Raw genomic sequence first — 16937 nt, forward strand, 5'->3', positions numbered from 1 at the left:
GGATATTGTTGTTTGTAATGGAAGTCCCCTTCCATATAAACATCAGGTGGCTGTTCTTTTGGGGTTTTTTCTCTCTTTGCTCCACAAGAACTTACTTCAGGCACACTGGACCTTTGTGGCACTAAATACCTATCCAATAATGTTTGTTTTTGCCTGCATTTTAACACATGCCTGAAGTGAAATTGCATTGTCATTAAAAAAGTTTATCATACAGTTTGCTACTTCTTTGTCAGGGTGATATTTTTCAATAAATATTTGCATTTCTCCCCATTTGCGAAGCATTTCTTTGATTAGTGAAGGAGGAATATCCCTCCTCTGAAAAGACTCCTCAGCTGCCATCTGTTGCTGCTCCCTCTGAAGGTCCTGGAGCTCCTCAGTGGTCAGCTCAGTGCTGTGGTCCTCCGCCAACTCCTCCATATAATCATCATCCACCTCCAAGCCATGGACTCACCTAGAGACACAATGCCCTCCACCACAGACACAGGCTCATCCTCAAAGCCCTCAAAGTCTCATTTAGCAATAGACTCAGGCCATAATTTCTTCCAAGCTGATTGCATGGTCTAGAAGACACTCTCTCCACCCCCATGATTTGTCTATGAGCTTCAAGCAAGTGAGGATATTAAAATGTTTCTTCCAGAACTCCCTGAGGGTTAAATTAGTTTCAGAGGTCACCTCAAAACACCTCTGAAACAATACCTTTGTATAACATTTCTTAAAATTAGAAATGACCTGCTGGCCCATGGGCTGGATGAGAGGAGCTGTGTCAGGTGGTAGAACCTCACAGTGATGACACTACTCCTCCACCAACTCGGCGTCCAAGACTGAAAGTGGGCAGGGGCACTGTCCATTATAAGAAGTGTCCTGAGTGGCAATTGTTTTTCGCAGAGGTATTTCTTCACAGTTGGGGAAACACTTCATGAACCCACTTAATAAAAAAATTGCCTGTCTACCAAGCTTTGCTATTATCCCTCCACATCACATTCAATTTGTTTTTCATGACATTATTTTTCTTAAAAATTCACAGGTTTTCACAATGGTAGATGAGTAGGAGTTTCAATTTAAAGTCCCCATTCATATTCCCACACAACAATAACATCTGCCTGTCCTTCATTGGCTTGGGTCCTGGCAATCACTTCTCCTCCTGTGTGATGTAGATACTCTTTGGCATTTTATTCTAGAAGAGGCCTATTGCATCACAATTGAACACTTGTTGGGGAAGAAATCCCTTGATCTCAATGTATTCTTGAAATTCTGTCACAAAATTACCAGCAGCTACTTTGTTAGAACTGGTAGCCTCCCCATGCCTCACTGCACTATAAATACCACTTGTTTTCTTAAATTTGTTGAACCACCCCTACTAGCCTTAAATGAATCACTTTCAGCACTTGGTCCAAGGAGGTCTTTCAGGAGGTCAGTATGCAGTAACTTCACCTTTTCACATATCATTGCCTCTGAAATGCTATCACCAACTAACTGCTTTTCATTGATCAAAATCAACAATTTTTCTACCTCTTCAATTACCTGTGGTTGTTGTTTCATGAGTAGTTTCACACCCATAGCAACATTAGCATTCTTGATGGTCTCTTTATGTTTTAAAATTGTGTGAATCATCGATTTCACCATGCCTCTCTTGATAGCCAGATAAGACACATGAACACCTCTATCATAGTTTTCAATTGTTTATTTTTAAAGTTCTATCATTGTTTTTGCAACTTTTCTTTTTAATTTGCTGTTATCACTAACTTCTTAGGACCCATAGAGACTTACTGTATGTATCCTCCTATATAATATAGAGGTGATATGCAAATTGACCATCACTCCAACACACAAGATGACTGCCCCCATGTGGTCAAAGATGGCCACCCCCATGTAGACACAAGATGGCTGCCACAAGATGGCCAGCAGGGGAGGACAGTTGGGGGGACCAGGCCTGAAGGGGAGGGCAGTTGTGGGGGACCAGTCCTGCAGGGAAGGGCAGTTGGGAGGGACAAGGCCTACAGGGGAGGGCTGTTGGAGGGGACCAGGTCAGCAGGTGAGGGCAGTTAGGGGCAATTGGGCTGGCAGGAGAGGGTAGTTAGAGGTGACCAGGCCAGAGTGGGAGGGCAGTTGGGGGTAACCAGGCCAGCAGGGGAGGGAAGTTAGAGGTGACCAGGCCAGTGGGGGAGGGCATTTAGGGGCAATCAGGCCAGCAGGTGAGCATTTAGGCGTCAATCAGGCTGGCAAGGGAGTGGTAAGGGGGTGATCAGGCTGGCAGGCAGAAGCAGTAGGGACAATCATGCAGGCAAGTAGGCGAACAGTTGGGAGCCAGTAGTCCTCGATTGTGAGAAGTATGTCCGACTGCCCATCGTGATCAGGCCTAAATGGGCAGTCAGACATTCCTTGAGGGGTCCCAGATTGGAGAGGGTGCAGGCTGGGCTGAGGGACACGCCCCCCCGCCCCCCGGTGCACGAATTTCGTGCATTGGACCTCTAGTTTCATAATAATAAGCAGCAAAAAAAGCAGGAAAACACAAAAATATTCACAGTACAACTTCCTGAAATGTTAACAATTCGAGGTTTAGTGGTAAACTGACTCATGCACATTCTTTCTTTTGTTCCCTGAGTGATGCATAAAAGGGTTGTCAGGTTGAGAACTAAAGTTTTGTTTGTTTCTGTGAACAACTTGATTGAGAAGCAAATTGTTCAACATGGGAGACATTCAAGAACCGAGGTTTGACTGTAAAAGTGAGATCAGATAGTATTTGTCTTTCTCTGACTGGCTTATTTCACTTAGCATAATACTCTCCAGGTCCATCCATGTTACAAAAGGTGAGATTTCCTTTTCTCTCTCTTTTTTATGACTGAGTAGTATTCCATTGTGTAAATGTATCACATCTTTTTTTCTCCTAATCTGTTTATGGGTACTTGGGTGTTTCCAGATCTATTGTAAATAACACTTCAATGGACATAGGTGTGCATATGTTTTTTTTTTGAATTAGTGTTTTAGGTTTCTTTGGTTATATTCCCAGAAGTGGGATCATTAGGTCAAAGGGTAGTTTGATTTTTAATTTTTTGAGGAAACTCCATGTTGTTTTCCACAGTGACTGCTTTAGTCTGCATTCCCACTAACAGTGCACAAGAATTCCTTTTTTTCCATATCCTCACCAGCACTTGTTTTTTTGTTGATTTATTGATGATAGCCATTTTGACAGGTATGAGGTGATATCTCATGGTTTTAATTTTTATTTCTTTGATGGTTTGTGACGCTGAGCATCTTTTCATATGTCTATTGGCCATTTGAATGTACTCTTTGGAGAAGTATGTATTCAGATCATGTGCCCATTTTTTTAATTCGGTTGTTTGTCTTCTTGGTATTGAGTGGTATAAGTTCTATATATTTTTTGGAAATTAACCCCTTATCAAATGTGTCATTGCCAAATATGTTCTCCCATTTAGAGGGTTCCCTTTTTACTTTTTTTTATGGTTTCCTTTGCTGTGCAAAAGCTTTTTAGTTTTATGTAATCCCCTTTATGTATTTTTTTTATTTCCCTTGCCCAAGGAGATATATCAGCAAATATAGTGCCCTGACAAGTGTCTGAGATTTTACTACCTATAGTTTTCTTGTAGGATTTTTTTTTTTTTTTTTTTACTTTTTAAGTCATATTTATTCATTAGGAAAAAGTGGGAAATACAGAAAAGCTCAGAGATTGACACTGACATGAGCGGATGCTTTGGGGGTCATTATTGATATTCCGGTCCCACCTCTGTTATAGGAGGAGCTGTATTCAGATTCCCTGGTTTGGAGACAGGAGTAATGCTTTATACAACAGCTCACACCATGTCTTGAACAAAGGAGGTATTCACTAATTTTTTAAGGACACAGAAGGGGAAATTTAAGAATTCTCTGCTACTATAAAGGTAGAGAAGTTGTTGTCCCTAGCATATGTTTTCTCTCTTTTTCTTCTTCTTTTTATTGTTTAAAGTGTTACAAATAGTAGTACATATGTCTCCTTTTTTTCCCCCCCAATTGACCTTCCCCCGGCCTCCCCTACTCCCCTAGCACAGGCCCTCATCCTTCTCCCGGTGTCTTGCGTCCATTGGTTATGCTTATATGCATGCATACAAGTCCTTTGGTTGATCTCTTACCTCCCCCTGCCCTGATTTGATCAATTTTGAGATTATTCTTGTGTATGGTGTAAATTGGTGGTCTAGTTTAATTTTTTATATGTACCAGTCCAATTTTTCCAACACCATTTATTGAAGAGATTGCTTACTCCATTGTGTGTTCTTGTCAAATATTAATTGACCATAAAGGCATGGGTTTATTTCTGAGCTCTCTCTTCTGTTCCTTTGATCTGTATGCCTCTTTTTATATTACAGTGGCCTTGTAATATAGTTTGATGTCAGGTAGTGTGATACCTCCATTTTGTTCTTTTTTCTGAAGATTGCTGAAGCTATTTAGGGTCATTTGTAGTTCCCTATACAGTTTTGGAATTAAAACTATAGATTGCTTTAATGGACATTTTAATGATGTTAATTCTTCCTATCCATGAACACAGTATATGCTTTCACTTATTTGTATCTTCCTCAATTTATTTCTTCAGTATCCTATAATTTTATGAGTATATGTATTTTATCTTGGTTAAATTTATTCCTAGATAACTTACTTTTTCTGTAATAGTAAATGGGATTATTTTCTTAATTTCTCTTTATCATAGTTCATTAGTGGTGTATAAAAATGTCAGCAACTTCTGAATATTAATTTTGTATCCTGCTAGTTTACCAAATTCATTTATCAGTCTTAGTAGTTTCTTTGGTGCTGTCTTTAGGGATTTAAAAAAAATATATACAATGTCATGTCATCTGCAAATAATGAGATTTTTACTTCTTCCTTTCCAATTTGGATGCCTTTTCATTCATTCTTCTTCTTGTCTGATTGATATAGGTAGATCTTCTAGTACAATGTTGAATAAGAGTTGTGAAAACAGACATCCCTGTCTTGTTCCTGATCTTAGAGCAAGCACTTTTAGTTTTTTCCAATTGGGTACCATGTTGGCTGTGTGTTTGTCATATATGATCATGAAATATTTATCTTCCACTTTGTTTATGTGATAAATAACATTTATTGATTTGTGAATACTGTACCAACCTTGCATCCCTGTAATAAATATCACTTGATTTTGATGTATGATATTTTTAATGTATTGCTGGGTCTGGTTTGCTAATATTTTTTAAAGGATTTTGGTATCTATGTTCATCACAAATATTGGCCTATCATTTTATTTCTTTCTTTTTAAAAAAATATATTTTATTGATTTCTTACAGAGAGGAAGAGAGAGGGATAGAGAGTTGGAAACATCAATGAGAGAGAAACATCGATCAGCTGCCTCCCGCACACTCCCTACTGGGGATGTGCCCACAACCAAGGTACATGCCCTTGACCGGAATCGAACCTGGAACCTTTCAGTCCACAGGCCGACGCTCTATCCACTGAGCCAAACCAGTCAGGGCCATTTTCTTTCTTTGTAGTGTCTTTAACTGGTTTTGGAATTAGGATAATGCTAGCCTTGTAAAATGAGCTTGGGACTTCTTCTTCCTCTTGGAGTTTTGGAATAGTTTGAGAAGAATATGTGTTAGTTCTTCTTTGAATGTTTGGTAAAATTTGTCTGTGAAACCATCCAGTTCAGGACTTTTGTTTGCTTGGAGTTTTTAAAATTTTTTATTATTGCTTCAATTTCATTAGTTGTAATTGATCTATTTAGATTTTCTTATTTTTGCTGATTCAGTTTTCAAAGATTGTGTGTTTCTAGGAATTTGTTCATTTCACCTAGGTTTTCTTATTTGTTGACATATACGTAGTTGTTCATAGTATTTTCTTACAATCCTAAGTTTGACTGCTTCTCCTCTTTCATTTCTGATTTTACTTATTTGTTTTTTCTCTTTTTCTTCATGAATCTGGTTAAAGTTTTGTCAATCTTGCTTATCTTTTCAAAGAACCAGTTCTTAGTTTCATTGTTGTTTTTTATTTATTTATTTATTTTAAATTTATTTATTTATTTATTTTAAAATATGTTTTATTGATTTTTTACAGAGAGGAAGGGAGAGGGATAGAGAGTTAGAAACATCGATGAGAGAGAGACATCGATCAGCTGCCTTCTGCACACTCCCTACTGGGGATGTGCCCGCAACCAAGGTACATGCCCTTGACCGGAATCGAACCTGGGACCTCTCAGTCCGCAGGCCGACGCTCTATCCACTGAGCCAAACCGGTTTCGGCTCATTGTTCTTTTTTATTGATTTTTTGTCTCTATGTTATTTAGTTCTTCTCTAATCTTTATTATTTTCTTTTTTATACTTACTGTGGACTTTGTTTACTGTTCTTATTCTAGTTATTTTAGGTGAAGGGTTAGATTATTTATTTAATTTTTCTTGCTTCTTGAGGTAGCCCTGTAATGCTATGAATTTCCTTCTTAGGACTGCTTATGCATAGATTTCAAGTTGGTGTGTGTCTAGGTAGCTTTTGATTTCTTCCTTGATCTAGTTGTTAACACATTCACCCTATCTAATAAAAGAGTAATATGCAAATTGACCATACCTCTGCTACACCCACAAGCCACACCCACCAGCCAATCAGGAACGAGTATGCAAATTAACACAACCAAGATGGCTGTAGCCACGGAGCGAGCAGGAGGCTTGAGTTTCCTCAGCAATGGAGGAAGCCAAGCTTTCCACATGCCCTGGCCAGCCCAGGCCTCCACTCAAGGCTACAAAGTTTCAATTATAGAAGATAAATAAATCCCAACAAAAATGGCTGTGGCCACGGAGCAAGCAGGAGGCTTGGCTCTGCTCAAGGCTACAAAGGTTCAATTATAGAAGATAAATAAATCCCAGATACCAGGGCCTCCGCTTGGGTCACCTGGGGGTGTGGCCGGCCTGCAAACCACTACAGGCCCCTTGCCCAGGCCACCCCACGCCCCAAGGGAACCCCCCACCCTGATCCGAGACCCCCTTCAGGGCAAACCAGCTGGCCCCCACCCATGCACCAGGCCTCCATCCTATCTAGTAAAAGAGTAATATGCAAATTGACCATCACTCCAACACAAGATGGCTGCCCCCATGTGGTCAAAGATGACTGCCCCCATGTGGACATAAGTTGGCCACCACAAGATGGTCAGCCGGGGAGGGCAGTTGGGAGGGATCAGGCCTGCAGGGGAGGGCAGCTAGGGGTGACCAGGCTGGCAGAGGAGGGAAGTTGGGGGTGACTGGGCCTACAGGGAAGGGCAGTTTGGGGGGACCCAGGCCTGCAGGGGAGAGCAGTTATGGGTGACCAGGCCTGCAGGGGAGGGCAGTTAGGGGTGACCAGGCCTGCAGGGGAGGGAAGTTATGGGTGACCAGGTCTTCAGGGGAGGGAAGTTAGGGGCAAACAGGCTGGCAGGAGAGCAGTTAGGCATCAATCAGGCTGGCAGGGGAGTTGTTAGGGGGTGATCAGGCTGGCAGGCAGAAGTGGTTAGGGGCAATCAGGAAGGCAGTCAGGCGAATGTTTGGGAGCCAGCAGTCCGGGATTGTAAGAGGGATGTCGGACATCCCTCAAGGGGTCCCAGATTGGAGAGGGTGCAGGCTGGGCTGAGGGACACACCCTTCAGTGCATGAATTTCATGCACCAGGCCTCTAGTTGTTTAATAACATGTTATTTAGCCTCCATGTTTTAAGTGTTTTTCAGTTTTTCCTTCTAATTGATTTTCTAGTTTTATACCACAAGCATCAGAGAAAATGCTTGATATAATTTCAATCTTAAGTTTGTTGAGCCTTTTTTGGCCTAATGTGGTTTATCCTAGAAAATAGTTCATGTGCACTTTAAAATAATGTGTATTCTGCTGCTTTGATGTGAAATGGTCTGAAGATATAAATTAAATTCATCTGGTCTATTGTGTCATTTAAAGCCATTGTTTTCTTGTTGATTTTCTCTTGGAAGATCTATCCATTGATTTCAATGGGATGTTAAAATCCTCTACTAGCACTGTATTAGTGTTGATCTCTCCCTTTATGTTCATCAGGACCTCCTTTACATATTAGGTGCTCCTATGTTAGGTACATACATTTGTATAAGGGTTATATCCTCTTGTTTGGATTGCTTTCTTTATCATTATGTAGTGTCCTTCTTTGTCTCTCAGTGTCTTTCAAACAAAGGCACTTTGTCTGATATAAGTATTAATGCCTAAGTTGTTGTTTTTTTCATTTCCATCTGCATGGAATATCTTTTCCATCCCTTTACTTTTAGTGTGCATCTTTTGTTCTGAGGTGGCTGGCTTGTAGACAGCATACATATGGGTCATGTTTCCTCATCCATTCAGCTACCCTATTTTATTTTATTGTTTACAGTATTACAGATGTCTCCCAATTACCCTATTTACGCCCCCTCCTCCCAGTCCTATCTCACCCCAGACCATGATTACGCTATATGTCTCTGTCCATTTGTTATGCATTATATAAATGTAAATTCTTTTGGTTAATATCTTCCCACCCCCCACCCCACCCCATCCCACCCCACCCTTCTCTCTGAGATACGTCAGTCTGTTCCTTACCCTATGTCTTTAAAAAATAAAAACTTTATTTTTGAGAGTATTGCAGATATCCTCCTCATTCCCCTCATTGTGCCCCTCTACCCAGTTTCCACCCTGCCCCAATCTTCAATACTATATTGTCTGTGTCTATAGCTAATGCATATTCTGTATAATACAGAGGTAATATGCAAATTGACCATCATACCCTCACACAAGATGGCTGTCCCCATGTGGTCACAAGATGGCCACCACAAGATGGCCAGCAGGGGAGGGAAGTTGTGGGCATTTAGGCCAGCAGGGGAGGGCAATTAGGGGCAACCAGGCTGGCAGGGGAGGGCAGTTGGGAGTGACTGGGCCTTCAAGGGAGGGAGGGGAGTGGGGGGATCAGGCCGGCAGGGGAGGGCAGTTAGGGGCAACCAGGCCAGCAGGGGAGGGCAGTTAGGGGTGACCAGCCTGGCAGGGGAGCAGTTAGGCATCGATCAGGCTGGCAGGGGAGTGTTTAGGGGGTGATCAGGCTGGCAGGCAGAAGTGGTTAGGGGCAATCAGGCAGGCAGGCAGGCGAACGTTTGGGAGCCAGCAGTCCAGGATTGTGAGAGGGATGTCCAACTGCCAGTTTAGGCCAGATTCCACAGGGTCCCAGATTGGAGAGGGTGCTGGCTGGGCTGAGGGACACCCCCCTCACCCCAGTGTATGAATTTTGTGTACTGGGCCTCTAGTATGTATATAAGATCTTTGGTTAATCTCTCCCCACCCCAACCCTGCCTCTGGTTCTATTTTATTCATCAATTTATTTATTAGATTCCTTGTTTATTTTGATTTTTTTAGATTCAGTTGTTGATAGATATGTATTTATTGTCATTTTATTATTCATATTTTTATTTCTTCTTCTTCTTCTTCTTCTTCTTCTTCTTCTTCTTCTTCTTCTTCTTCTTCTTCTTCTTCTTCTTCTTCTTCTTCTTCTTCTTCTTCTTCTTCTTCTTCTTCTTCTTCTTCTTCTTCTTCTTCTTCTTCTTCTTCTTCTTCTTCTTCTTCTTCTTCTTCTTCTTCTTCTTCTTCTTCTTCTTCTTCTCCTTCTCCTTCTCCTTCTCCTTCTCCTTCTCCTTCTCCTTCTTCTTCCTCTTTCTCTTTCTCTTTCTCTTCCTCTTCCTAAAGAATACCCTTCAACATTTCATGTAATGCAGGTTTGGTGGTAAACTCCTTTAGCATTTTCTTGTCTGTAAAGCTTTTTATCCAACCTTCAATTCTAAATGATAGCTTTGCTGGGGAGAGTAATCTTGGTTGTAGGTCCTTGCTAATAACTTCGAATATTTCTTGCCACTCCTTTCTAGCCTGCAAAGTATGGGCAATCCCTCGTAAGTAACTAACTGCTTTTCTCTTGCTGCTTTTAAGATTCTCTCTTTGTCTTTAATGCTTGGAATTTTGATTCTGATGTGTCTTGGTGTGGGCTTCTTTGGGTTCCTCTTGTTTGGGATTCTCTTTACTTCCTGGACTTGTAAGTGCATCTCTTTCACCAGGTAGAAGTTTTCTGTTATTATTTATTCAAATAGGTTTGCAATATCTTGCTCTCTCTCTCTTCTCCTTCTCCCTCCCCCATAATATAAATGTTGGGATCTTGAAGTTGTCCCAGAAGCTCCTTACACTATCTTAATATTTTTTTTATTTTTATTTTTTGCTCTTCTTATTGGGTGTTTTTTGCTTCCTCATACTCATATTCCAAATAGTTTTTTTGATTATCAGAATCCTCTACTCTATTGTTGAATCATTGTAAATTATTCTTTATTTCAGTTAGTGTATGCTTAATTTTTGACTGGTCCTTTTCATGTGTTTGATGTTCTCACTAAGGTTCTTGAATTCTCACTAAGATCTTTGGAAGTCTCACTAGGTCCCTTGAAGCCCTCATTAAAATCCTCGAGCAACCTTATAATTATTATTTTGAACTCTGTATCTAGTAGTTTGCTTGCTTCCATTTCATTTTGTTCTTTTTTTTCTGGAGATTTCTTCTGTTCTTTCACTTGTGACATGTTTCTTTGTCTCCACAGTTTTGCTGCTTTCCTGTGTTTGTTTCTATGTATTAAGTAGAGCTGCTATGTCTCCTGGAATTTGTAGAGTGGCCTTGTGTAGTAGGTGCCCTGTAGGGCCCAGTGGCTCAGCCCCCAGTCAACCTGAGCTGAGCATTCTAGGTACGCCCCTTGTTGTAGCTGAGCCTTAAATGCTCTTGGTGTCACTGATAGGAATTGACCTCCAGTGAAATGGCTGTGAGTACCAGCTGTAACTACAATGTGCAGGAGAAACCCTTATAGAGTAGGACTTGCCTCAGTGAGGCTTTGGTGCTCATTGAGTCTTCCCCTTGAGTGTGTCACTTGTGGATGTGTAGAGTTGTAATCTGGTATCATCTGAAGCTGTCCACCAGGTGCACTGGCTCTGGGGCCTCCTGGGAGGTGCAAAGTCAGAACTGCCTCTCTTCCCCTCCTTCACTGCAGGACCTACAGAGCTGCCTGCAGATGTCTGCTATTTGTATTGGGCTTGGAAGTGCCCAGGTGAGGCCAAGCTGTGAAGTAAGGCAGGCTGGTGCTAGTGCTGGGTCTTGGGCATCTTTTTGATAGGTATGGGGCATGCTGACACCAGCTGCTGTTTGTTTAAGAGATTTTAGGAAAGCCTGAAGTCTGAGCCAGGACAGGCCATTCCTATGGAAAGCCACTGCAAATGGCTTGAGTGGGGGCTGCAAATTCGATAGGGTAAGGTCTCAGGGTATTACCAGGGTATAGAAAATAGTGTGAGCCAAGCTGATGGTAACTCAAATATGGCTGCCAGTCAGCTCTGGGACAGGGGTGGAACCAGTACTGGACAATGACCCCTGTGAGCACCCTCATCTGGAAGAAAGCTGTCCCTGAGTTCTTGCCATGATGCCAGACAATTCAGTTCCTCCCCTAATGTCCCAGGTTCCTTTCAAGCTTCTGATCCAGCATTGGAGCCCAGAGGGTTCAAGTCTGAGTAAGTGAGTATACCAGCCTTTTAAGAGGATCTGCCTGAGTTTCCAGCAGCCTTTGTGTCACTCAGCCACAATCCCTGCTGGTTTTTAAAGCCCTAAGTTATGGGGACTTCTTTTCCCAGCTCTTGAATCCTGTGCTGGAGGTTTAGTGTCTTTTGATTGGAGCATTTAATTCATTTACATTTAAGATCATTATTGATAGTTACTTATTTATTGTCATTAATTATTTATTAACATTAATTATTTATACCTATGCTTCTCTCTTTTTCTCTTTATTCTTCTTTTTATAATTAAAAAAATTTTAATATAGTTTATTGATTTCTTAAAGCAGCCCCTTTAACATTTCTTGCAATATTGGTTTGATAGTCATAAACTCCATTATCTTCCCCACCCCCCTTTTAGTCTGAAAATCTCTTTATTTCACCTTCAATTTTAAATGATAGCTTCACTTGGTAGGGTAGTCTTGGTTGTAGGTCCTTGTTCTTTATCTCTTTGAATATTTCATGCCAATCCCTTCTGACCTGAAGTGTTTCTGGTGAGAAATCAGCTAATAATCTTATGGGAGCTCCTTTTTAGGTAGCTAACTGTTTTTCTCTTGCTCCTTTTAAGATTTTCTCTTTGTCTTTAACATTTGCCATTTAAATTATCATGTGTCTTTCTGTGGGCCTCTTTGAATTAATCTTAACTTCAGACCCTCTCAACTTCCTGAATTCATGTGACTTTTTTCTTTACCAGTTTTGGAAATTTTTTTTGCTATTATTTCTTCAAATAGTTTTATTTTAATACCTTGGTTTCTTTGTTCTTCTTCTGTTATGCTTGATGTTGTTCCAGAGATCTCTTAAACTTTCCTTATTTTTAAAATTCTCTTTCATTTTTTTATTATTTATTTATTTATTTATTTTTCTGCTTGGTACTTATTTTGTTCTCTAAATCACTGATTTAATCTTCTGTTTCATCTAACCTGATGTTTATTCCTTCTAGTATATTCTTCATTTCACATATTGTATTCTTTATTTTTGACTTTTTCTTGGTTTTTATTGTAATTTTTTAATGCTTATTATCTCCATTTAAGTTCTCATTGAGATTTTCCATTCTTCCCCTAAGGTCCTTGAACATCCTTATAACCATTGTTTTAAACTCTGCATCTTGTATCTTGGTTGCTTCCATTTTATTTAATTCCTTTGAGGGAGGGGGGTTCTCTTGTTATTTCATTTAGGGCATATTTTTTGTCTCTCCATTTGTCTGCCTTTTTGTTTGTTTGTTTGTTTGTTTGTCTCTGTGTATTAGGTAGATTTTCTATGACTCCAAAGCTTGTTATGAGGGCTTTCTGATGTAGATGCCTTGTGGGTCATCTGAGCTAGGTGCCTTGGGAATAATTCTTATGTGTATTATGTGTCCCCTCTTGTTGTAGATGAGTTTTGAATGCTGTTGTCGATTTGTGGGTAGAGTTAACCCTCAGACTGCCTGACTATAAGGATAGACCTCATTCATCATGAATGAGTCACTGTTCAGGGGCTGCCCCTTGAGGCAGAGTTGTTCCCAGCAGGGTCTGGTGTCTGCTGGTGCCCTTTTTAGCTTTGTCATTAGTGTGGCTTATTGGGTCTAGCTCTGGTATGGTTTGAAGCCCACCACTGGTTGCATTGTTTCTAGGCACACTTGGCCAGGGTTCTGGTTCAGGTTGATGTCAGACATTGTGTGTAACTGACCTCGGGCTACCCATCTGGAGCTACCATACAATTCACTGTCTGTTGCTGTCTATGAGGCCTGCATGTGCATGGGAGGGAACAAACTGGGTACAAGGATCTGCTTCCTGTGGCTCTGAGCTGGGGGGAAGATCAGTAAAATGTCTAAGGCCCCTTAAGTTTGGCATCCACTCTTCAGCTACTGTATCACCCCATGAGGTTGTCTGAACTTCCTCCAGAATCTTATGAAGAAAGACTGTAGAGCTGGCCATTCCCATCTGCCCCTTCCACATGACTCAAGCTTGGTAGAGCAGGGGAACCAGGTTGGGAAAACAAGGCCAGTGGGTCCCCTACTTGTGGGCAGCATTGTCAGGCAATCAATAGGGAGAGTGGCCCCTACTCTAGAGCCCTACCACTCAGCCTCTGCCAGAGTCTCCAACTCTAGCTACCCTAGGAGGAGTGTACCACAGGTTCAAGTAAGTGCATCCAGTTTTAACCCCTGCAGGAACAAACTGAGCAGGATGAGGCCAGTAGGACTTGGGAGAACAGATCAAGGCAGTCATTTGTTGGGGGTGGTGCCAGCCTTTGGGGAGGGGACAAGGTACATGCCTTTCCTTAGTTCCACAGACACACCATCAGAGACCCTGATAGGTGGCTCTGAGATAGAGGCACTCTGAAAGTTCCAGTACTGGGGGGCATTCCCTTCCCTTCAGGAACTGAGCACAGCAGGGCAGGGCCAGTGGCACTTGGGACATAGATCAAGACAGTCTTTTTGGGAGGGTGGAGCTGGCCCATCAAAGGGGAATGAGCTGCCTATTTCCCCTTTACTATGCAGCTTTGCCATCAGAGACCCCGACGGATGCTCTGAGGGAGATGCAACGCAAAGGTTCTAGCTCTGAAGGGTGTTCTCTCCCCCACCCCCGCCCTACCCCCATGTAACTGAGCTCAGCAGGACAGGGCCAGTGGGATTGGGAAAACAGATCAAGGCAGTCTTCTGTTGGGGGTAATGCCTGCTGAACCTGGGGAAAGGGGAAAAGATTGGCTCCCATTCCAAAGCCACACAGTTCAATGACTTTCTGAGGGTCTGCCTATAGTTTCTCTTAAAAAGGAGTGTACCACAGACCCTTTTTCCTGGATTCTCACTTGGCAGGGTGATGTTGCCAGCATTTGGAGTACTGTGTTAGTGTTCTCCCCCAGCTGATGCTATAAGAATAGGAGTGCCTGATACTGGGAGTTGGCCCCTAGGGCAATGTGGGATGTTGACTCAGGCCGGGTATCTCAGTAGCTGACCCTCCACATCTCTCTCTGGATCTTCTCTTTATGACTCCTATATGCCATTAGTCTCCTTCCCTCTACCAGAACCCAAGAAGACTGCCTGAGAGCAAGCTCCTGTGGATTGACCCTTTAGAAGAGCACCTGGGTTTCTAGCAGGCTCCCTCCTCTTCCCAGCAGACAGTTTGCCTGCTGATTTCCACTGCCAGATGCTATGCAGGCACTTCTTCCCAGACCTGATGCTCTGAGTTAGAGGTTCCAGCATGGGGTTGAGATTCCACTATCCTTAGGGGGGACTTTTGCAGCCAAGATATCTGTCCAGCTTCTCAGTCACCACACATGGGTACAGGAGCCAGATCTCTCTGTTTCTACACCCTTCTTACCAGTCTCTTTGTAGTTTTTTATATAAATCCTTGAATATAATACTCTTGTTCAGCTGTCTTTCAGTTTGTCATTCAGGTTGATTGGTCTATAATTTAGCTATAAATTTGGTTTGGCACTGGAAGGAGGTGTGTATAGCTTCCACTTACTCTAAAGCCATCTTGGATCCTCAACAATAGCTATTGTTTGCCTTGTGTAGAGTTTGAATATTTTAAACTTTAAATAAGTAGAATAATGAAAGAGGCTGTTTACTCCTCTAGCCAAGACTATTCAACTTCAAGATATGTTTACATTTGTAATTGTTGAAATGCACAAAATAAATTATTTTATCTCATTTTTAGTCAAAAGTATTAAATGTCATAAATATTAGTAAATTTATGAGGTTGAAAGTGACCCTCCACTTTGTACCTCACCATTTACAGATGAGTGATGAAAGTCCAAATGAATCAAGTTACTCAAGATCAAATAGCTGATTAGTGGCTGAATCAAAACTAGAACATAGATTGTTATCCCACAAATAGGCACTCTCTCCACACTGCTAAATAGATTTAGACTTGTGATCATTTTGGTTAAATCAATGGTTGATTTCTTGTCTTGATCTGTTTTTATTATAATTTTTAAACGCAAGAATATCTAAAATTGTTGTCTCATTAAATATTCCTTGTATGCCTTTGTTCTTTGAAAGCAACAAAATATTCCCAGTGCCAGGTCCCATGTGCTCCAGAGGGTTTTCAGATCCACCAGGTTACCCACATCAGCAAGAATGGGAGAAGGTAGTAGTCATGTACCACTTTGTATTCAGAAAGATTCCTTTAGCTCAAGCCCACCCTGGAAAACCTGCCACAGGGCCCTGCAACTGCAGCAGAGTATATTAAGTGAAGTCTGGACACAAAGAGGGGAAAATGAGATAGCTAGTGTCTTGAGTGGCATCAACCAGACCATATACTAGTCAAGAAATCTGATTTGTGTTTGCTTTTATAGCCAGGCCTGTGCTGGTGTTCTGGAGGTTCAAAGCCATTCAAGCAACATTTATTGGCTCCTGCTGTCAAGAAGCTTGTGATTTCTTGGGGAGAAAATACTCACATATCATACCAAGGTATTTGTAAGTCATTCAAGGAGAGAAAAATTCTGAGTCTCTGCCTCCCCTTTAGTTCTCTTTCCCAACTGTAGGTGTTACTAATTAATTGGTCACATTCCAAGACCTGGATCAGCCACTTTACAAGTAGACATGGTCTCCATGATTCAAAGGGCAAAGACCCTGTGCCACCTTCTCTTGGTTGGAGATCACTAAGCTCAGCCCCTTCTTGCACATCCAACTTTCTCTTGCTTCTCCAGTGAGGGCTTCAGTATTTGGGAAAGCTGTTTGTAGCTGTGGTCAGTTACTTTCTGATTGTAAAATTGGGATTTGGAGGAGAGAGGAAAGGTCCTGTGTGAAACCTGAGCCTGAGCTTAAGCCTGAGCTTGGAAGTTCAGCCTGGGTTAGTAGAGAGGTCCAGCATTAGGGTGTGGGGCTCCAAGTGTAGATGGTAAGAACAAAGCATTTGGGTATCTTTCATTGGCTAGGACTCCTTATGAAAACACTTCTTTGGGCAGAGTCACAGTATTTCATGCTCTACTATCATCCATCTCCACCATCACCCCTCATATCAGTAAGAAAGTGATGGTAGTGTTGAAACAACCAAAAGAATGCTAGTTTGAGAGCCATCATAGTAGCAGATGCAATTCTGGACAAAACATTTTCAGCATTAGCTAAAGGCATCTATATATATAAAAGGTTAATATGCAAAGTGTCCCCTCAGGAGTTTGACCAGGAGACTGGGAGTTCAATTGCTTGCTATGATGTGTGCTGACCACCAGGGGGCGGTGCGGAATGAAGGGAGGCCAGAGCCGGCAGCTGGAAGGCCCCAATTGTCCCTGATCACCAGCCAGGCTTAGGGACCCTACCCATGCATGAATTTCATGCACCAGGCCTCTAGTAATCCTATTTAATAAAGAGGGAATATGCTAATTGACTCTCACACCATAGCAAAGATGGTGGCACCCACAGCCAATAAGGAGGGGATATGCTAATTGA

The 16937-nt window shown here is 41.8% G+C and overlaps 1 long non-coding RNA gene across 1 annotated transcript in view; it reads left to right on the forward strand.

Annotated features, from left to right (window-relative positions):
• Positions 1-1281: 1281 nt before the first annotated feature.
• The window catches only part of LOC129149035 (uncharacterized), a 50251-nt gene continuing 34595 nt past the window's right edge, over positions 1282-16937 (forward strand). Inside the window, exons 1-2 of the long non-coding RNA XR_008556015.1 lie at positions 1282-1410; positions 15845-15959. This is a non-coding gene — a long non-coding RNA (uncharacterized LOC129149035). The remainder of the gene's footprint in view (positions 1411-15844; positions 15960-16937) is intronic.

This window comes from Eptesicus fuscus, chromosome 5 (genome assembly GCF_027574615.1).
Source record: "Eptesicus fuscus isolate TK198812 chromosome 5, DD_ASM_mEF_20220401, whole genome shotgun sequence".
Classification (NCBI taxonomy): Eukaryota; Metazoa; Chordata; class Mammalia; order Chiroptera; family Vespertilionidae; genus Eptesicus; species Eptesicus fuscus.